This window comes from Cebus imitator, unplaced genomic scaffold (assembly GCF_001604975.1).
Source record: "Cebus imitator isolate Cc_AM_T3 unplaced genomic scaffold, Cebus_imitator-1.0 Scaffold301, whole genome shotgun sequence".
In the NCBI taxonomy this organism is placed as follows: Eukaryota; Metazoa; Chordata; class Mammalia; order Primates; family Cebidae; genus Cebus; species Cebus imitator.
Window position 1 is genome coordinate 2,435,449 of NW_016107616.1, and position 23,702 is coordinate 2,459,150.

The following is a 23,702-nucleotide window of genomic DNA, read 5'->3' on the forward strand; positions in this document are numbered from 1 at the left end:
TCTTGCTACCCAGGCTGGAGTGCAATGGCGCGATCTCGGCTCACCGCAACCTCCGCCTCCTGGGTTCAGGCAATTCTCCTGCCTCAGCTTCCTGAGTAGCTGGGATCACAGGCACGCGCCACCATGCCCAGCTGATTTTTTGTATTTTTAATAGAGACGGGGTTTCACCATGTTGACCAGGATGGTCTCGATCTCTTGACCTCGTGGTCCCCCGCCTCGGCCTCCCAAAGTGCTGGGATTACAGGCTTGAGCCACTGCGCCCGGCCTGTAATCTAATCTTTTTTAATCCAAAATACAACATAGACATTATGTGTAGTAGGGGAGATTGACACATGCATAAACACAGTAATCCCAATGCAATGTAGGGAGAGTCTCTTTCCCTAATTTAATTTAACATAAAAGCGTATATAAAAGTTAATGACTGAATAGCTATTTGAAAGTTAAATAAGTTCTAGAAAAGAATATATATATATTTAGATACTCCAACTCACAATGTAGTCAGTATGGAATTACTATGGATAAATGGAAAATAATCTTAAGAATATGAAGGAATTATGTAAGCAGAGTATATTAGAAAATGTCACACATATCCTGAAACAAGTGACAGACATAGAAGAGAAGACGTATGTGACTAAAAATAAACATTTCTGTAAGATTAATACAAAAAAACTTACAAAAGTTAAAAGACTAATGACAAACTGGAAATTTTTTTTCAACATCTATGTCTTAAAAAAACGCTAATAAACATTTTATCTCTTTTTAAAAACATAATCAAAGGGAATGAACAAGCAAATCACAAAAGGTGATATGTAAATATCACATATATACACATACAAAAAAATTAGACCTCACATACTATTTTTAAATGCAAATAAAAAAAACAGGATGCCACTTTCCACACAGATCAGATTGGCAATTGCAGTGACAGTCACACCAGGGTTGCCAAGGATGTGGGAAGCACGTCTTCTCATTGAGTGCTTATGGGGCTCTAAGTTGGTTAAAGAATAGAACAAAACAAAGCAAAGCAAAGCAAAAAACAAAGGTATATTTTCCTAGAAGACAAAATAATTTTGTTTTTCAGAAAAGGCAATTTAAGACATCCCCTTAAGTTGACTAATTATAGTCTTTGACACACCAATTTCACTTTTAGGAATTAGTCTTAAAAGGTAATTGTGCCAGTGTTCACAAAATAAGTGAAGAATATTAATTTCTTTTTCTTTTTCTTTTTTTTTTTTTTGATACAGAGTCTTGCTCTGTTGCCAGGCGCCAGGATGGAGTGCAGTGGCGCAATCTCGGCTCACTGCAATCTCCGCCTACTGGGTTCAAGCAATTCTCCTGCCTCAGCGTCCTTAGTAGCAGGGACTACAGGCATGTGCCATCACACCCAGCTAATTTTTGTGTTTTTTAATAAAGATGGGGTTTCACCATGTTGGCCAGGATGGTCTCAATCTCTTGACCTCGTGATCCGCCCGTCTTCGCCTCCCAAGTGCTGGGATTATAGGCGTGAGCCACCACACACGGCAGTGAAGAATATTAATCTTAATGACTACACTGTTTTTTGTTTTTGTTTTTAAAGAAATATACCTTTTATTTAAAGAAATTTAAGAAGAACAAATTTATTAGCAAACTGAACACTGCTTGTATCTAGAGCATAGGATTTGCAATTGTGTTAGTTTCTCAAGCTGGTTGGATCAAAGCATATTAGAAAAACAAAAGAAAACACATATTTTCCATTAAATGTGATTCATGTTGGCTACATACAGCTTTGGATTTTTGTGGATCTAGGCAAGGAACAGAAAGTTAAAATATAAATGAAGCCAGGCACAGTGCACACATGTAATCTCGACACTTTGAGAGACCAAGGTGGGTGGATCCCTTGAGCCTAGGAATTCAGTACCAGCCTGGGCAAGATGATGAAACCCTGTCTCTACAAAAAATACAAAAATTAGCCTTGTGTGGTGATGTGCACTTGTAGTCCCAGCTACTTGGGAGGCTGACAGGTGGGAGGATCACCTGAGCCTGGGAGGTCGAGGCTGCAGTGAGCTGTGATCACACCACTGCACTGTAGCCTAGGTGACAGAGTGAGACCGTCTCTAGAAAAAAAATTAAAAAAGAAGACATTCAGTATTTGGGCCTGTAGAGAAGCAAGGAAAAGCAAGAATAAAATACTTTTATTAGATCAAATTTTTAACATGATCAAACAAGAAAAGTACCATAGGGTTAATTAAAATTAACCTGTAAGGCCCAGTGAAGAATGAGACAGACATGTGGAAACAAGATCCAATGCCCCTGAAAACAAGGAAATGCTTTCTTTCAGGGCTGGTTTACTGTGTTTCCATGGATTTGCAACTCATGAAGATGCAGGGTGGCTTACTTTTGTGTAGCCTAGATAATATAACATAATTTATTTTCTTTTCTTCAATGACTTCCTTTTAACATGTATAATTTTCTGCATTTGAGAACTTCACTTGGGTTATAAAATTGGAATGTAACTGTTGATTTTCATTCGATGCCTCTGTGAAATACATTCTGCTATCCACACAATATTTCTCATTTCCTGTTCCTTCAGCTTTACATATGCATAAAACACACTGTAGTGGAACTGTCTGTTGAATGCCAGCACATTCATTTGTACCTCATGCTCATAAAACATGTCTTCCAATGTCTTTCCCCCACTGCCACCTACAGCTTCAAATAAAGCCTTGTATACTCCGTAATGATCCACTATGTTCTTCATCTGATCAAAGTCTTCTGCTTGGGCCAACAGCCTCAACCCCTCAAGATAGAGCTTGCCGAAGATAGAGGGTTTCCCAGTCTTCTTTGCTCAATTCAGTGCCAAAGGAGTAAGAGTGTTGATAAAAGCATGTCTGTTGGCCTCAAACTCAAGAATGGGACACATAACTTCTGCTGTGGCATCACCATGATTCTTACAGAATTTATAGAATGTCTCAAGGTAAGACTTGTATAGTTTATTGTGCAGCAATTCAATATTCAGTTCATCTAGAGCATTTTCAGACATGCAGTCTTAAAAGAATGGAGCTAATGGTGTTTCGACCAGAATGGCATTAAAGAGACCTGAAGGTGTCTCTGCAATGTTGACAGCTTCCATTTATGTGAAACGGCCCAAGGGGTGGCACTTCCCTGGAATTTCTTTCACAGATTTTGTCTGCAATGCACTGTTCATCAGCAGAATCACATTGTCTATCATGTAACTGCACATCATATAGGTGAGAAATGTGCTGAGGGGCTCCAGGGAATGATTCTGGAAATACTCCAATTCTCCACATAGTCTTTTCCTCATCTTGGTGTCAATTTTGGAAACAGTAAGAGGATTTGTTTGATTAGCCAAAGAGTTACCATAATCAGTAGTCTGGAGATGAATTTTCAGATCTTCTAGGTTCTCACACTGGGGTAGGTTAATATAGTCCTGCTGGGTCAGGAGGCTGGCCTTACATCCTCAAACCAGGCCCTCCAGGTAGCCATGGTCCACGCGGAAGTACAGCTCCACACCTTCCAGCATGGGGGAAGAGGCTGCAGCTAAGGCAGGGTGAAATATCTCTGTAGTCCTGGATGGCCCCTGAAGACTTGCGCCAGCCTGTAATCCCAGCACTTTGGGAGGCTTAGGCAGGCACATCACCTGTGGTCGAGACCAGCCTGACCAACATAGTTGAAATAAATAAATAAAGAATGTTTTAAATAAAGAATGGCTGGAAATAAGCCTTAGATCTATTAGCAGGGTACCTTTAAATGGTTGGGAAACACTTACACAAAGTATCCCTTTTTTATTATAATAGCTCTGTATATGGCGTGCTAATCCATGATGACATGAAAAAATGATGTATAAACTATCAGAAAATAGAAAAAGAGGTTGCAGGATAGCATGTATAAAATAATGCCTTTTATTTAAAGCTGTATGTAGGTATGCGTAGGTGTAGACTGTAAGCTGTCTGGAAGTGTGCTCACCAAAAATTTCCTGTGGTCGTCTCTGGGTGATATGATCTTTTTTGGCATTTTCTTATTCTTTTTGTAGTGAGCTTATAATGCTTTGTTTAAATAAACAAAAACAGTAAATCAATTTTAAAAATAAGTATAAATGATAGATAATGATCATGAATAGAGGAATATATGTAACACACATGGAGAGAACCATCAGGCTTATTAGGAGACGTGTAGACTTCTTGTTCTTGCAAGAGAAAATTTAGTTGGCCACTTAATGAAGTTAAAACTTGCTGCAAGAAGATTTGCAAAGAAGTTATAAACCACTGTTACTAATTAGAGTTGTATAAAACTACTAATTTTCACTTCATGACTACGCGTATACTGAAACTAGAACTGCAAAGAACTCAGCAGTTTTTGTTGGATTGGACTTTGTTGAGATGTTTAAGTAGCTTTGAGTTAGATTATTTGAAATCTTGAAATGTTGTTTCCTTTGTTCCTACATAGCAAAACTGATGGAATGAGTAACTAACTTCTCTTTACAGATTTGGAATTAGTACAAAACAAAACAAAGTCATAACATTCAAACACCATGAGCTACATAAAGGAGTAATAAAATTGTATAAAAACCAAAAGGCAGTAAAACCTTTTTCTTCAGGATATCACTTACGAGCACTAATGTTATCTGAAGGGTGAAATTTTTAAAAAAATTATAGATTCAGGGGATACATGTGCAAGTTTGTTACATGGATATATGGCATAATTGGTGAGGTTGGGGCTTTATTAGTGTGCTCATCATTAAGGGTAAAATTTAAATCAACACTTCAGTAAATATTATTAAAATTTTTTCTTTTTCTTTTAAGAGACAGAGTCTCGCTGTGTTGCTCAAGCTGGTCTTGAACTCCTGGATGCAAGTGATACTACTGCCTCAGCCTGCCAAAGTGTTGGGATTACAGACATGACACACCTCACCCAGCCCAGTAAATATTCTTTGAGAACAAACTATATGAGGGTGCTGGATGGGCACACAGAGCTCAGAGTCTATTGGAAAAAATAACACTTATGGCCAGGTGCCGTGGCTCATGTTTGTAATCCCAGCATTTTGGGAGGCCGAGATGGGTGGATCACCTGAGCTTGGGAGTTTGAGATCAGCCCGACCAAATGGAGAAACCCCGTCTCTACTAAAAATACAAAAAATTAGCTAGGCAGTGTGGCTCATGCCTGTAATCCCAGCATACTGGGAGGCCAAGGCAGGTGGATCACGAGGTAAAGGGATCGAGACCATCCTGGCCAACATGGTGAAACCCAGTCTCTACTAAAAATACAAAAATTAGTCAGGCATGGTGGTGCATGTCTGTAATCCTAGCTACTTGGGAGGCAGAGGCAGGAGAATTGCTTGAACCCAGGGTGGAGGTTACAGGAGCCGGGATTGTGCCATTGCACTCCAGCCTGCGCAACAGGAGGAAAACTCCATTTCAAAATAAAAAAAGAACACTTATAATATGGAATAACTATTCCTGCCTAAATAAGTGCAAGAGATTCTTAGAAAACAGTGGAATGACCAATTATGAAATTTGTACATATAGAATCAGTGACCCCAATTTTTACTACTGTCTGTTCAATTTAATTTGTTTCTATTTTACTTACATCTACAGCCTACAAATTACTGGAAAAACGTACTCCTTTCTCAGTTCTATAGACACACACACATACACACAACACACTCCCACACCTGTATCTGCAATATTTCAGATATATTTGCAAGCCTTTTGATATGGTTTGGCTGTGTGTCCCCATCAAAATCTCATTTTGAGTTGTAATCTTCATGTGTCAAGGGAGGGACCTGCAATCCCCACGTCAAAGGAGGGAGGTGATTGGATCATGGTGGCAGTTTCCCATATGCTATTTTCATGATAGTGAGTGAATTCTCATGAGACCTGATGGTTTTGACAGTTCCTCCTTCACATGCTCATGCTTTCTCTCTTTCCTGCTGCCTTGGGAAGAGTTGCCTGCTTCCTATTCACCTTCTGCCATGATTGTAAGTTTCCTAAGGCCTCTCGAGCCATATGGAACTGTGAATCAATTCACAGTTATATAATTTTGTTTATAAATTACCACATCTAAGGTAATATCTTGATAGCAGCATGAAAACAGACTAATACAGTAAGTTGGTACTGGGAGTGGGGCACTGCAATAAAGATAATTTGAAAATGTTGAAGTGACTTAGGAACTGGGAAACAGGCAGAAGGTGAAACAGTTTGGAGGTCTCAGAAGAAGACTGGAAATGTGGGAAAGTTTGGCGCTTCCTAGAGATGTGTTGAATTATTTTGACCAAAATGCTGATAATGACGTAAACAATTAAGTCCAGAAAGGAACTTATTGAGAACTGGAGTAAAGGTCACTTATGCAATACTTTAGCAAAGAGACTGGACCTAGGTTATGGAAGATGGCCAAGTAGGAACAGCTCTGGAGTGTAGTTCCCAGTGAGAATGCAGAGGGTGAGTGATCACCACATTTCCAGATGAGTTTTTACTGCCCACAGACCAGGAGATTCCCAGGTAGAAAAGCTTCACGAATCTCCAACCTGGCTGTTTCAGTTGGTGCAGCTGGCCTCCCCACAAAAACTCACACAAATCTGAGCGGCCGTTTCAACTGGCTCCAGGAACACCTGAGAGACAGAGTCACCCATTCAACTAGTAAAAGTGGGACTGAAACAAGGAGCCAGGTGATCTGGCTCAGCAGTTCCCACCTTCCACAAAGACCAGCAATCTCAAACACTCTGGATTGAGAGTTTCACGGCAAGCACAGCTGAACCCAGAGGCAATGCCATACATCTACAACTATCTGATCTTTGACAAACCTGAAAAAAACAAGCAATGGGGAAAGGAGTCCCTATTTAATAAATGGTGTTGGGAAAACTGGCTAGCCATATGCAGAAAGCAGAAACTGGACCCCTTCCTGACACCTTACACAAAAATTAACTCCAGATAGATTAAAGACTTAAACATAAGACCTAACACCATAAAAACCCTAGAATAAAACCTAGGCAAAACCATTCAGGACATAGGCACAGGCAAGGACTTCATGACTAAAACACCAAAAGCATTGGCAACAAAAGCCAAAATAGACAAATGGGATCTAATTAAACTCAGAGCTTCTGTACAGCAATGGAAACAATCAGAGTGAACCAGCAACCAACAGAATTGGAAAAAATTTTTGCAATCTACCCATCTGACAAAGGGCTAATATCCAGAATCTACAAAGAACTAAAACAGATTTACAAGAAAAAATACAAACAAACCCATTCAAAAGTGGGCAAAGGATATGAAAAGTCACTTTTCAAAAGAAGACATATATGAAGCCAACAAACATGAAAAAATGCTCATGATCACTGGTCATTAGAGCAATGCAAATCAAAATCACACTGAGATATCATCTCACGCCAATTAGAATGGTGATCATTAAAAAATCTGGAGATGACAGATACTGGAGAGGATGTGGAGAAATAGGAACACTTTTACACTGTTGGTGGGAGTGTAAATTAGTTCAACCATTGTGGAAGACAGTGTGGTGATTCCTCAAGGACCTAGAAATAGAAATTCCATTTGTGGCACAATGAACATACATTTACAATAGCAAAGATCTGGAACCAACTCAAATGCCCATTGATGATAGACTGGACAAGAAATATGGCACATATACACAATGGAATATTATGCAGCCCTCAAAAACGATGAGTTCCTGTCCTTTGTAGGGACATGTATGAATCTGGAAGCCGTAATTGTCAGCAAACTGACACAAGAACAGAAAATCAAACACCACATGTTCTCACTCATAGGTAGGTGTTGAACAATGAGAACACGTGGACACAGGGAGGGGAGCATCACACACTGGGGTCTGTTGAGGGGGACAAGGGGAGGACCAGTGGGAGGTATGGAGTAGGGGAAGGATAACATGGGGAGAAATGCCAGATATAGGTGACGGGGATGGAGGCAGCAAACTACATTGCCATGTATGTACCTATGCAACAATCCTACATGTTCTGCACCTGTACCCCAGAACCTAAAGTGCAATAAAATATATATATTTAAAAAAAGAGAGAGAGATTTGCAGCATTTTGCCCCTGCCCTAGTGATCTGCGGAACTTTGAACATGAGAGACATGATTTAGGGTATCTGTCAGAAGAAATTTCTAAGCAGCAAAGCATTCAATATGTGACCTAGATTATTCTGACAGCATTCAGTTTTATGCATTCACAAAGAGATGGTTTGAAATTGGAACTTATGTTTAAAGAGGAAGCAGACATAAAAGTTTGGAAAATTCGCAGTCTGATGATGAGATAGAAAAGAACAACCCATGTTCTGAAGAGAAAGTCAAGCTGGTTGCAGAAATTTGCAAGGAACCAAATGTTGATCACCAAGACAATGGAAAAAATGGCTCTAAGACATGTCAGAGATCTTGTTGGCAGCCCCTCCCATCACAGGCTCAGAGGCCTAGGATGAAAAATGGTTTCATGGGGAAGTATGCTGGTGATCATGGAGGATGGGAGGTAGGACTAGGTTGCAGCTCTGGACAGAGAAGCAGGTGGGGACTCGCACAGTGAATTTTAGCTCCAGATAGACTGCAAGAACAAACCAGCAATTCTGAGAGGACCTACAGACCCTTTGAAGGAAGTGGACTGCTCCTGCAGGACCTGAGAGACCCCCTCAAAACTATGAGGGCTCCAACTGTGGAAGCGGGAAAGGGAGACCTCCTCTCCTGAACACACACCGCCACCGGAGACGCTAAAGGTCTGTTTGTGGGAGAAGTTTCCAACTTTACCTGGAGCTGAGTAAATTTGGAGAGCCAAGCACAATACAGGGGTGGAAGAAGAAGCAGAAAGGTCCTGGGAGCTTGCTGGGTCCTCTAGCAGGCCATTTCTACCTGGAACCACAGGGATCCAATGGCAGACGAGCAGGGAATAAAACTATACAGGGAGAAGCAAATATTTAGCTGAACTTTGTAACAATTAGAATGGGGTGAGAAGCCTCCTGGCCAGAACTTGGGGGAAGGCATACAACTGATGTGCAGACTACACAGGTGGGGTAAGAACCAAGCCATTTTCTTTCATAGGTGGGAGGTGGGTAGCCTGAGGCAGGTTTTCAAATCTCTATAGCTTTCTGCCTGTAAATGGACTGGGGACTTTGGCGGGGGTGGGGTGGCGGGGGGACACAGCTGGAGTGAGATCAATCCTTCTCTTTATGTGGGAGATCAGTGAGGCCTCTGACTACCAACTTCCACCTACTTCCCTGACAACCTGCATTACTCAGCAGAGGCAGCCATAATCTTCCTGGGTACACAACTCCAGTGGCCTGGGAATCTTTCTTCCATCCCCTATAGTAGCTGCAGCAAGACCCGCCCAAGGAGAGTCTGAGTTCAAACCTGCCTAGCCCTACCCCCACCTGATGGTCCTTCCCTACCCACCCTGGTAGTGAAAGACAAAGGGCATATAATCTTGGGAGTTCTAGGGCCCCACCCACTGCTGGTTCCTCCCCATACTACCACAGCTGATGCTCTCTGGAAAGTGCCACATCGTGGCAGGAGGCCAACCAGCACAAAAATAAAACATTAACCACTAAAGCTAAGAACCCTCATGGAGTCCATTGCACTCCCCTGACACCTCAACCAGAACAGGAACTGATATCCAAGGCTGAGAGACCCATAGATGGTTCACATCACAGGACTCTGTGCAGACAACCCCCAGGACCAGCCTTGAGCTGTGTAGACTCGCTGAGTGGCTAGACTCAGAAGAGAGAACAATCACTGCACTTTGGCTCACAGGAAGCCACATCCACAGGAAATGGGGGAGACTACTACATCAAGGGAACACTCTGTGGGGCAAAAGAATGTGAACAACAGCCTTTACCCCTAGACCTTCCCTCTGACAGAGCCTACCCAAATAAGAAGGAACCAGGAAACCAACCCTGGTAATAAGAGAAAACAAGGCTCTTCAACATCCCCCCAAAATCACACTAGTATACCAGCAATGGATCCAAACTAAGAAGAAATCCCGATTTACCTTAAAAAGAATTCAGGAGGTTAGTTATTAAGCTAATCAGGGAGGGACCAGAGTAAGGCAATTCCCAATAAAAGGAAATCCAAAAAATGATACAAGAAGTGAAGGGAGAAATATTCAAGAAAATAGATAGCTTAAAGAAAAAACAATAAAAAATTTAGGAAACTATGGACACACTTTAAGAAATTTGAAATGCTCTGGAAAGTCTCAGCAATATAATTGAACAAGTAGAAGAAAGAAATTTCAGGTCTCAAAGACAAGGTCTTTGAATTAACCCAATCCAACAAAGACAAAGAAAAGGGAAAATATGAACAAAGCCTCCAAGAAGTCAGGGATTATGTTAAATGACCAAACCTAAGAATAATTCGTGTTCTTGAGGAAAAAAAGAATTTTAAAAGCTTTGAAAACATATTTGGGGGAATAATCGAGGAAAACTTTGGCCTTGCTAGAGACCTAGACATCCAAATACAAGAAACACAAAGAACAACCAGAAAATTCATCACAAAATGATCTTCACCTAATTGTCATCAGCTTATCCAAAGTTAAAATGAATAAAAGAATCTCTTTTTTTGAGATGGAGTTTTGCTCTTGTTGCTTAGGCTGGAGTGTGATGTGCAAACTCGGCTTACTGCAACCTCCATCTTCCAGGTTCAAGTGATTCTCCTGCCTCAGCTTCCCAAGTAGCAGGGATTACAGGAATGCACCACAATGTCTGGCTAATTTTGTATTTTTAGTAGAGATGGGGTTCTCCATGTTGGTCAGGCTGGTCTCGAACTCCTGACCTCAGATGATCTGCCTGCCTCGGCCTCCCAAAGTGCTGGGATTGCAGGCATGAGTCACTGCACCTGGCCAGATGAAAGAATCTTAAGAGCTGTGAGACAGAAGCACTAGGTAACCTATAAAGGAAAATCTATAAAATTAACAGCAGGTTTCTCAGAGAAACCCTACAGGGTAGAAGGGATTGGGGCCATATCTTCAGCCTCCTTGAACAAAACAACTATCAGCCAAGAATTCTGTATCCAGTGAAGCTAAGCATTATATATGAAGGAAAGATAGAGTCTTTTTCAGACCGACAAATGCTGAGAGAATTCGCCATTACCAGCCACCACAACAAGAACTGCTAAAAGGAGCTCTAAATCTTGAAACAAATCCTCTTTAAAGCATAAATCACACAGGATGTATAAAACAAAAAACAAACAAAAAAAGTACACAGGCAACAAAGAGCATGATGAATGCAAAGTTACCTCACATTTGAATACAATCATTGAATGTAAATGGTCTAAATGCTCCACTTACAAGATACAGAACCACAGAATGGATAAGAAGTCACCAAACAACTATCTTCTGCCTTCAGAAGACTCACCTAGTATATAAGTATGATCCCCAAAATCTAGAGGTAAAAAAAGAGAGGATTAATCAATTTGGCTATGTGATAATTAAAAAATCTTCTATGAAAATACAAGCATGAAGTTAGAGAAAATAATATGTATTGTATATGAGGGGGAAAAAGATAATTATCTTTCTCTACAAAACATTAAGAAATAGATCAAATTGTAGAAAAATGAGAAAGGACTTGGGCAATGTTCAACGTCATTTATAATTAAAAGAAAAAAATTAAATATAATTTTTCAGCTATCCAATAGGTAAAGTGTAAACCATTTTGATAAAATATAGCGTTAGTGAAGATGTGGGGAAACAATCTCATAAAAAGTTGATGGGAGAATAAATTTTTTTTATTACATTTTAGGTTTTGGGGTACATGTGAAGAACATGCAAGATTGTTGAATGGGTACATACGTGGCAGTGTGATTTGCTGCCTTCCTCCCCTTCACCTATATCTGGCATTTCTCCCCATGCTATCTTGCCCCAATTCCCCACCCCCTGCTGTCCCTCCCCTATTTCCCCCCAACAGACCCCAGTGTGTGATGCTCCCCTCCCTGTGTCCATGTGCTCTTATTGTTCAATACCTGCCTATGAGTGAGAACATGCGGTGTTTGATTTTCTGCTCCTGTGTCAGTTTGCTGAGAATGATGGTTTCCATTTTCATCCATGTCCCCACGAAGGACAGGAACTCATCGTTTTTGATGGCTGCATAATATTCCATGGTGTATATGTGCCACATTTTCCCTGTCCAGCCTATCATCGATGGGCATTTGGGTTGGTTTCAGGTCTTTGCTATTGTAAACTGTGCTGCAACGAACATTCGTGTGCATGTGTCCTTAGGTGGGAGAATAAATTGATGAGACTTTCTGAATAGCAATTTAAATGAAACTACTAAGTTGAAATGTGACCTGGCATTATGAGTTAGATATTCCACTTCTATGTATCTAGGTTAAAAGTGTATTCACAGAGTTTCACAAGGAAACATGAACAAGGATGGCTTATAATAGCAATACACTCAAACAATCTAAAAAAGAAGCTTTGATTCACATTCACATGTGGGAAACCTATATGAAATTTAAAAGATTGAGATAGGCTGGCTGTGGTGGCTCATGCCTATAATCCTAGCACTTTGGGAGACCAAGGAGGGTGGATCACTTGAGGCCAGGAGTTCAAGACCATCCTGGCCAACATGGTGAAATACTGTCTCTACTAAAAATACAAAGAATTAGCTGGGTGTTGTGGCAGGCACCTGTAATCCCAGCTACTTGGGAGGCTGAGGCAGGAGAATTGCCTGAACCCAGGAGGTGATGGTGTCAGTGAGCCAAGATTGCACATTGCGCTCCAGTTTGGGTGACAGAGTGAGACTCTGTCTCAAAAAGAAAAAAAAAATGTTTGAGATAAATTGTTGTGTATACAAATACTAAATCCTTGCCAAAATGTATTTTTTAAGTGAAAACACATGATGCAAAATAATGTATATAATATGATCCCCATTTATATCTTGAAATAAACATATGTGTTAGCATATAAACAGAGATTTTCTGTAAAGATACGCAAGAATCTACTGATGATTTTTAACAGAGTGAAACCAGGCTCAAATAAAAGAGGGAGACTGACTTTACTAGGTACAACTTTACACTTTTTGACTTTTATTTACTATATATTATTAAAATAGCTACCTAACGTGATTATTAAAGTCATATGAATTATTCAGGATCCCCCTGTTGCAACAGAGTCAAATCCTTTCCTTCTTCCACGTGCCAGCTGGTTGAAATATTTTCAAAAATGTTTGGTTTATATGGCAAACTTCGTTTTCTCATTTGTACTCTCCCATTAATGTTTTCTGGATCCATAAAATGTCAATATCTCATTAAAAGAATGCATCAGGAACTGAATGCAGTGATTGGGGTACGAATGCTCTGTTGTTTGAAGGATAGGACATCTTCCTCCTTAGAGGTGGAGACACTATAGATTACTAAGTCAATGTCTTAGCAGCTATTTTGCAGATGATTCATAGGAAGACTGTTTTCAATTTTTAAAACTTTTTTTTTCAACTTCATTTTTGTTTCAGGGGGTACATGTGCAGGCTTGTTACATGAGTATATTGTGTGTCACTGAGGTTTGTTGTACAAATGATCTTGTCACCCAGGTTAGTACCCGATAGGTAGATTTTCAACCCTTTCCCCTCTCCCACCATCCCCACTTCGAGTAGTTTCCAGTGCCTGTTACTGCCATCATTATGTCCACGTGTACTCAGCATTTAGCTCCCACTTATAAGTGAGAACATGCATCAACATAAATACCTCTTAATAGGGATTGCTTTAACCTTCCATTTCTATTTCAAAATAGGAAGAAAAAAAATTCAGTACTGGTTGAATTTTGGCTGTTTCTTCCCATTAATTACCTTTACACCAGCTTTGTGATGCAGCAGCACTCTTGCCTGAATAAATTATTGAAATGACTGCTTTAACAGAGATAAAACAAAACAAAATAAACAAAAATGTCTTGCCTGTCCCATGCAAAATCACAAGATAGTGGGTAGCTCAGGGGAGCAGAGGGCTGTGATCCACGAAGTTATAGGAGCAGCTTCTCATTCCCAGCATTAACTTTAATAATCCCTTTATTGAGGACCTAACGCAGTGGCTCATGCCTGTAATTTCAGCACTTTGGGAGGCGAAGGCAGATGGATCGCTTGAGCCCAGAGGTTGAAGACCCACTTGGGTGGGTAAAACCCGATTTAGAAAAAATTTTAAAAAACTTGTTGGGTGTGGTGATGCATGCCTGTAGTCTCAGCAACTTGGGAGGATAAGGTGGGAGGATTGCTTAAGCCTGAGGGGTGGAAGCTGCAATGAGCCATGATTGCACCACCCAACTCCAGCCTGAGTGACAGAGAAGACTCAGCCTGGGGGAAAATAAAATCTCTTTGTTGGCATTTCGACATCTTTAACTTTGACTTTTCTACTATGCTGTTTCTTCTATCCCCATCTCTAGTAACTTTCTACAATACTTTCCACACTCTGTCTCCCATGCTGCAGCACGATGCTGGAAAGTTATGAGAAAGCACAATGTTGGAAAGTTATGAGAACCCAAAATATGTTGCATGGATGGATCTTTCTTAGTGAAAGAAGCCAGATACAGAACACAGAAGCAAAATTTTGTATAATTCCACTTAGTGGAGGCACTTGAATAAGCAAATTCATAGAAAGTAAAATAGTCTAGGCATGATGGCTCTGCCTGTAATCCCAGCACTTTGGGAAACTGAGACAGGAAGATCACTTGAGGCCAGGAGCTCGAGAGCAGCCTGAGCAACAAAGCGAGACCCTGTCTCTACAAAAAAACAAAAATTATCCAGGTGTGGTGGTGAATATTTATAATCCCAGCTGCTCAGGAGGCTGAGGTGGGAGGATTGATAGAGCCTGAGGTGTTGAGGCTGCAGTAAGCCCTGCTCATGCCACTGCACTCCAGCCTGGGTAACAGAGTGAGACCCTGTTTTTTTTTGTTTGTTTTGTTTTTTTGTTTTTTTTGAGATGGAGTTTCACTCATGTTACCCAGGCTGGAGTGCAATGGCGCGATCTCGGCTCACCGCAACGTCCGTCCGCCTCCTGGGTTCAGGCAATTCTCCTGCCTCAGCCTCCTGAGTAGCTGGGATTACAGGCATGCACCACCATGCCCAGCTAATTTTTTGTATTTTTTTTAGTAGAGACGGGGTTTCACCATGTTGACCAGGATGGTCTCGATCTCTTGACCTCGTGATCCACCCGCCTCGGCCTCCCAAAGTGCTGGGATTACAGGCTTGAGCCACCGCACCCGGCCAACGAGACCCTGTTTTAAGAAAAAAAAAAAAAAAAAGGATAAATACTACAATATTACATTGTGTATATTTTAGCCATAATAAAAAAGTTTACAAAATAAAACAAAAAATAATATATAAGGATAAGGAATAAGGGAATAAGAGGCCTAAAAGAAAGGAAAACAATAATAGATTTAAGGGAGGAAGGACATTTTTTAGAAAAAGTTCAATATATGTTTAAAGAGAAACGATTCAACATATGTCGGGGAATAGGTCACGTTGAGAAATACTTGAAAAGAAAATAATTTTCTTTCTTAATTAGCCTGCATATGTACCAACTTAATCTAAAATAAACATTGACGTTGCTTTTCAAAAAAGAAAGTAATTATAGAATACTTTTTCTGAGTGAAATTTCCTCTATTGGGTATGCAAATGATTATTATATGGACACTATAGCTTGGCGGCAGATGGCTCACAGTTCATCCTCTCTCCAGCATTGTTCTTGCAGGAGAGACTCAGGGACAGTCCACATGTAATTACTGCTCTATGAAAGGGATACAAAGTCCTGGCTCCCTTTTCTTGATTTGGAACAACTGAAGTGCCCTCCAGCTCTGGAACTGCAGGTAGGATTGGCTGTGGCCTCTGGCACAACTGTTTCACAGTACAAAGTCTCATTTTGAGAAATACCTAATGTAGATGACGCTGGGATGGATGCAGCAAACCATTGTGACATGTGTATATCTATGTAACAATCCTGCACAATCTGCACATATACCCCAGAACTTGAAGCATAATAAAAAACAAAAAACAAAACAAAGACAAAGTCTCCTTTTACCCAATCATGTTTCCTTTACTTTCTAACAGGTGCTGTCTCTCTTATGCTTTCCAACCAAACTCTTGTATGCAAATTTCCATCTAAGAATTTTTTTTCTGGGAATGCAACCTAAAACAAACATTGGTTTGCCATCCTAACCAGATGAGAAATATAAATTTCTTTTGTTATGAAATTATCTGAGAAAATTCAGTTTGGCCGTAATACAGTTTCAACAGCAGGAAAGATTAGATTAAATTTTATTGTTTAACACAGTTATCAACATTAATTTACTCACTTATTCATTTATTCCTTTTTAAAAATTTATTCAGAGGCCCGGCACAGTGGTTGAAGCCTATAATCCCAGCACTTTGGGAGGCTGAGGCGGACAGATCTGAAGGTCAGGAGATTGAGACCATTCTGGCCAACATGGTGAAACCTGTCTCTACTAAAAATTCAAAAAAATTTAGCTGGGTGTGGTGGTGCATGCCTGTAATCCCAGCTACTCAGCAGGCTGAGGCAGGAGAATCACTTGAACCTGGAAGGTGGAGATTGCAGTGAGCTGAGATGGCGCCACTGCACTCCAGCCTGGCAACAGAGCAAGATTCCGTATATTAAAAAAAATTACTCAGCTAATACTTGTTGAGTGCCTACTATGTGCCAGATTCTATGCCAGGAAAACAATCAAATAAGTGAATGAGAAAGTCCAATACTGCCCATTAAATGGTAGGATATCGTTACTCTTCCACAAATTGTAAACAGTAATTTTCCCAAAAATTTAGTGCTACCTGAAAGAGTGACACGGTTTGGATCTGTGTCCCTGCCTAAATCTCATGTTGAATTATGATCCCCAATGTTGAAGATGAGGCCTGGTAGGAGGCGATTGGATCATGGGGAGTGGATTCTTCATAAATGGTTTAGCACCATCCCCTTAGTACTGTCTCTTGTCATTAAATCTGGTAGTTTAAAAGTGTATAACACTTATCCACTCTTTCTCTCTTTCTCCTGCTCTGGTCATGTAAAGTACTGGCTTCTCCTTCACCTTCTGCCATGACTGTAAGTTTCCTGAGGCTTCCCCAGAAGCTAAGCAGATGTCAACAACATGCTTCATGTCCTATGAAACCAGAAACCAATTTAAACCCCTTTTCTTGATAAATTGCCCAATCTCAGGTATTTCTTTGTAGCAGTGCAAGAATGAACTAATAAAAGTAGTTACATTTATTTATTTCTCATAATTCTGTGGGGGACAAACTTCCATTAAGATGATCTGCTATTGAGAAAACCTAATAGGAGCAGCCTTTATCAAAGATATATAATCTAGAAAAGGATAGGGAGACACAAAACCATAAGCATAAAGGAAAATTATTTCACTATTACTTCAGGCTGAGTGTGGTGGCTCATGCCTATAATCCCAGTACTTCGAGAGGCTAAGGTGGGAGGATTGCTTGAGCCCAGGAGTTCAAGACCAGCTTAGGCAACATAGTAAGACTGTCTCTACCAAAAAAATGGAAAACTAGCCAGGTGAGGTGGCATGTGCTTGTGATTCTAGCTACCCAGGAGACTGAGTTGGGAGGGTCACTTGAGCCTAGGAGGTTGAGGCTGTAATGAGCTGTGATCACACCACTGCACTCCAGGCTGAGTGACAGAGTGAGATTCCATCTCAAAAGGAAAAAGAAAAAAAAAGATATTATTCCAACTTAGTTGTTCATTTTTATCACTAAAGTGAAATGTAAACAGTATACAATTTTATTCAGATATCAAAAGAAAGAAAATTATTTTAACATATTTGTAAAAAATTTAAAAATATATTTTGTTATCACAAATTTCAAACATATACAAAAATTGATAGGAAAACATAAGCAATCTTTCTGCACTTAACAACCAAGTGCTCTATGGTCAATCTTGTTTCATCTTTTCTCATGTCTACTTCTGAACCTCTACCTCCATTACTTTGATATAAATCCTTGCCATAATATAGTGACATTTGCAAGTATTCTAGTATTTGCTCTGTAAAAGTTGAAGCCTCTTTAAAAATTACATATTTTAAAGCATTTAGGGGAAGGTAATTGGTGTTTGGGAAATTTTGCAGGTGTTTTCCAGAAATTAAAGACAAGAAAAAGTAGAGTTCGCTTTCTCAGTAAAAAACTGAAATAAGTACAAACATCAAGAATAAAGTTACTTACCTGGAGAAGTAGAATGTATTAAGAGATGTTTGCTAATGATGATGCAGGTGTTCATGCAGCCCCTGGAAGGACTTTGTTTACTACTTTTAGTGAGATAGGAAGATCTGAAGATTTTAAGCAGAGGAGAAGCAGAATATCACTTCCAATTTAAGAGGATTGCTCTAGTTCCCACCAAGTTGAAAATGAAATATATGGGTTCTAGAGAAGGAACAGAAAGATCAGTTAGGATAAAGTTTTTCACATTCTACTGTGCATACGAATGACAGAGAATCTTGTAAAATAAAAGTTCTATTTTAGTAGACGTAAGATGAGGACCGATTCTGCACTTCCAACAAGCTCCCAGGTGATACCCAGGCCCCTAGTGCAGGTACCACATCTTGTTTGGCAAGGACTTAAACTATTACAGACATCCAAATAATAGCTGATGTGGCTTGGAGTGTCAGTGGTGGAAAAGTAGAGGGGTTGTTAAAATGGTAGGATGCTGGATTTATTTTTTCAGTGTAACCGACAGGATTCCGTGATGGGTTGGTTATAAGATGAGGGAGGCAAGTCAAAGTGCATTTTAAGGTTTTTGGCTTAAGCAACTGGAGGCATAGGGAAGCATGTAGGAAGAGCAGGTTTTGGTGGGAAATTAGAAAGTTGATTTTTTGACATCTTAATTTTGAGATATGTATTAACTGTTCAAATGTTAAAGATGAGTAGGTGACTGGATACATAAGTTTGGTTTTCAGAGGAGTGGTTGAAATGGCAGCTAAAATTCTTAAATCTGTATTTAATATCTAAAGTGATGAGAACGTATCAGATCAGTTAGAGAGTGAGTGCAGATAGAAACACAAAGAGATTCTGGGACTGAGCTTTGGGATCATTCAACATTTAGGAGTTAGACAGATGAACTAGGAAAGAATACTAGCCTTGAATTAGGAAGATAACCAAGATAGCCTGTCTCCTGTAAATCAATAAAGAAAGTGAGATTAGTAAGACAGGGGTGAAACTAACAAATATCAAACTACCAGACTCTGATTTAGGTTGCCCTGATAAACTTCAAGTTACTTGGAGACTTTAAACTTAAAATTGAAAGTTTGAACTATAAAGCTGTTTCAGGGAGAGTTGGAAAGTATTCAGGAAGGAGAGGTATTTTATAAAATTTACATAGTATCTTTAATGTCTATATCACTAGCACTGAATTAGCCCAATTTACTGAAACAGCTAGACTTTAAATAATTGATTTATTTTCTTATTCTTGAAGAGACTGCTTACATCAAATACTTATTTTGGCATCATGAATAGCTTAAAATAAAACACTGTTGCATCAGAAAGCATGCAACCTTTTATTACAGGTGTCACGTGTGTGTTAGTGCGGAATATCTCAGTTCTCTCTTGCTTTCTTCACTTCGATCTTCGTCTAGTCACCTGTCTCAGTTTCTATACTAAGAGAAGAAGAAACTAATCTCTGTCCTACTGGGAACACAGGGTTGTTGTGACAATGGAGTGAGACGACAGATTTCTATGAAGATATCAATTTTATAGGAAGAGGAAATGTATACAGAAATAGCATTTCCTTGACACATCTTTTCATTTTTGGCAACTCATCAGTGTATCTTGTGAAATTAACATTCTTTCTAATGCTATATGAAGGGGCTGGTGACTATCTTGAAGGTGTTTTATAACTATTCACCCATTTTGACCCATAAAAATGATGATTTCACAGAATGTAGGCTAAATCTTCAGAGTTTTTAATAGTAAGCAAGAGAAGATACTTTATAACCTAGAGTCAACTTATTTCGCACCATAGCAAATACGAATTCTTACATTGAGCTCAAAATGGGAAGCTTCCATGTTTATGTTCTGTGTTGAGAGATGACGTGCCCCCATTCTTGACCTTGAGTCTGTAAAATTCCATTTTGGGGCTCAAGGTTTATCAGAGTAAGATGAAAAATCAAAGAAAAAGATTAAAAGCATTAACAGCAGCAGCCAAAGGTATCTCTCTCTTTTTTTTTTTTTCTCTTCCTTAGCTCATCACCTCTCTTCATTCTTTTTTTAAAATAAACGAACAGACCAATTAGGGTTATGCTATTCCAAACTAACAATAGCAAGTTGGAAGATATAATTGATGCATCAGTCAGGAAAAGCTCAGTTATGCTGCAGCAACAAACATCTCCACAATCTCAGTAACTCAACATATTTTTTTTTCCCAAATTTACTCAAGTTGTTTTCATGTGGGCTTTATTTACTCTTGGTTGTTACTCTGGTACTCAGGCTCATGAAAATGCCATCTTGATGAGTTTCCACAATCATCAATGCATTGGGAAGGGGATATTGAGAATCACACAGAAATATTTCAGTTTTTTTTTTTTTTATGGAAACAACAGACCGTACTTCTGCACATATTTCTCTGGCCAAACAAGTAACTCATTTGTTTCCAGCTTACCATGTGCCTAGAGGGAGAAGCATCAGAATATCTGTGGACATCTCTAATGACTACCATAGATGTTTGAGGAAGGAACAAGCAATAATAAAAGCTCTTACCTCATAGATTATTGTGAAAATTTGTATAACACTTAAGCATAGAGTAAGCTCTATTATATGAATTAAAATAAAAAATTATATGATAATTATTTTTAGGGAACTAATAACTTATATAAAGACAATGATTGGCTAATATAGCCTCTGGAAGGCATATATGGAATTCTTATATTTTATTTATATCATTCTGTTTCTAGCTCATATCCATATTTACAAAATTATTGCTATCTCTATTCCATTTTCAAATTTAAGAAATCATTGCCTTCTTTTCTTTGATGAAAATAGAGTTTGTAGAAGAACATCAATTCTGCCACTCTGAAAACGTACACACATACAAATTCAAATATATATATATAATGTAAATTATATATAATATATATACATAAAATAAATATAAAATAAAAAATATGTATATAGCCAAATATTTTGTAGATGGAATGTTAACTGTTTTTGCAAAAGACCATAAATAAGTCTGGGCACAGTGGCTCATGCCTGTAATCCCAGCACTTTGAGATGCCAAGGCAGGTGATCATGTGAGGTCAAGGGTTTGAGACCAGCCTGGCCAACATGGTGGAACCCCATCTCTACTAAAAATACAAAATTAGCTGGGTGTCGTGGTGCATGCCTGTAATCCCAGCTACTCAAAAGGCTGAGGCAGGAGAATTGCTTGAACCCAGGATGCGGAGGTTGCAGTGAGCCGAGATTGTGCCATTGCACTCCAGCCTGGACAACAAGAGTGAAACTCCACCTCAGAAAATAAACAAAAAAAACATAAATAATCTTTATATAATATAAACAAAATAACTGGCTTTTATTGTAGTCAACCAAGCTACTTTGGCTATTGAAAAACCACTCCATCAAATACTTCACAATGAGTTCTGTAGATAGTAGAAAAGCCATCTCTGTTATGTGTTAACACAGACAGACCTCTGAAAAACTTTGTTAAGAGGCAATTAAACTAACAACTGCTCTGTATTAGATAGCAGGATGAAGTCGGGTCTTCCTACACAAAGAAAGCATCTTTAGAGGCAAAATACAATTGTGCAATGAGTTTCATCCATGTAGACAATACCAATCTTGATAAAGTTAAAAAAAGGCAGGTTTTCCACAATGCATTTCTTTTGGACTGAATTATTTCAATAATTGTCTTAGCTTTCCACTTCACTTAGGAGCTCTTTCTAAAGCAAAACTGTGGTTTGGCAAGTAGCCAATCATTTGGACAGTAAAGCAGACAATTGAGGCCATCACAGTACTTAGGCTAACTGGAAATTTGTAGGCCTGGCTGGAATGATGCCAGCGATGAACTGCAAAACTGTAATGCATCTGCAATTGATGAGTTGGATTGTTCCACCTTGTCCCTGTTCTGCACTCTCCTTCTAGTCAGATTCTTTATTCCAGGGTGTGCTAACCTGATGCACATAAGATGTAATGTAGTCACAGGATATTCAAATGCTACGAAATATTATTGTTTTTCCCAATCATTTGAAACATGGAAGAGGATTGAGACATATAAATAGTAATTTGTAAAACCGTGTTTCAAAATGATAATTTTTCTAGATAAAATCATAAATATAACCAGATGTAGAAAACCAGTAAGTATCTGAAACTAATAGAATTTTCTGAGGGGAAAAACTGTATTCTTGGGAAGTAAACATTCTTTTAGGTATTTTTTCCCAGAACTTAAAGAAGTTTATAGTAATGTGTTTCATTCCCAGAAATTAATAAAACTAAATTATACAATTCCCAGAAAATATAGTTTAAAAGTTGCCTTTAGAGAAAGAAAATACTCTATTAGCAATTATTACCAAAAGAATTCATTGCCTTGAGTGAAGAAGAAAACTCAAGTTCACAAATTTTGGAATCTAGATTTGTGTTTTTCAGCTGACTAAAAAGGATTAAGTGTTTCCTAATGCCCATTTGGAAAGGCTAGCTAATTCAAAAATTAACTTTTTGAAAGTAAGAATTCTTTCTTTTTGCCATGCTGGGTTCTTAAATGATGGTAGGATTGAAGAATAAGAGCAAATGTCATTTTACAGATACAATTACTTTATTACTAAAAATGAATGGACTAAATCTGATTTAAATTCTTTCACAAGAGTTCCCTTTCAAAGATGCACATACAGCTGCTATTGGCCTGTAAGAAGCTTCCTTTTCAGTCAGATACATTTTATTGTCCTCGAGATGGTAGTTTTTTTTTTCTAATAATCTTTTTATTTCTTTCTTGCAATTGAAGATGCAAGTCAACAAGTTCCTTTATTATGAGCTAATAAACAGATTTTTACAAAAAGCAGATGTTCTGGGTTTAAATTCAAATCATGTTGTTAAGAAGCATCCTTTATCTCAGTTTTTTTCTTCCTTGTCCTCTCTCCGCCCTTTATTCTATTTTCAATTCCTTCATTATTCATAGATCTTTTCATGGACTTCCATTCTTCAGAATATGATGGTCTTCCAGTGTGAAAACACTTAAGTCTATCCTACTAATGGAAATGTTTTTCCAGTGGTTAAGATGGACATTGCTCTTGACATGACAGTCTAAATTTCTTCCCTCTTTCTTTCATCTAGCTTTCATTTTCTCACTGTCCGTGTTTTCCCCCACATGGCATTTTATGGTTTATTTTCATAATAACATTGCCAATATATGATACTTGTTATTTATATGGTGTCTGCAGTTTCATAAAGGGCTTTCATTTCTTTGATTTATTTATTACATTTTGCTTCATCTAAATCTATTTGTCAAAACTGTTGTGCATGTGGAAAATGAGGCATATATTATTGTAGATCATCTATTGCCAGTAATGGTTTTCTTTTAACCATTTTTAGAATTATATTAATCCTGAAGTTTAAATCATTTCTGAAATATATTAATCCTGGAATTAAAGCTATAAAGCATTAATGACTGTTATAATTTTTCATCTCAAAGTTGCTTTAGAGAATGACAGTATTTTTTTCCCTACAGAGTGAATGTTAAAGATATTACCAATTTCAATTTGGAAGAATCATGCCAAAATGTTAGCTACTTTA

General features: G+C 38.7%; 1 pseudogene; it reads right to left on the reverse strand.

Annotated features, from left to right (window-relative positions):
- Positions 1 to 2,211: 2,211 nt before the first annotated feature.
- On the reverse strand, positions 2,212 to 3,520 carry LOC108285564 (annotated as a pseudogene).
- Positions 3,521 to 23,702: the final 20,182 nt, after the last annotated feature.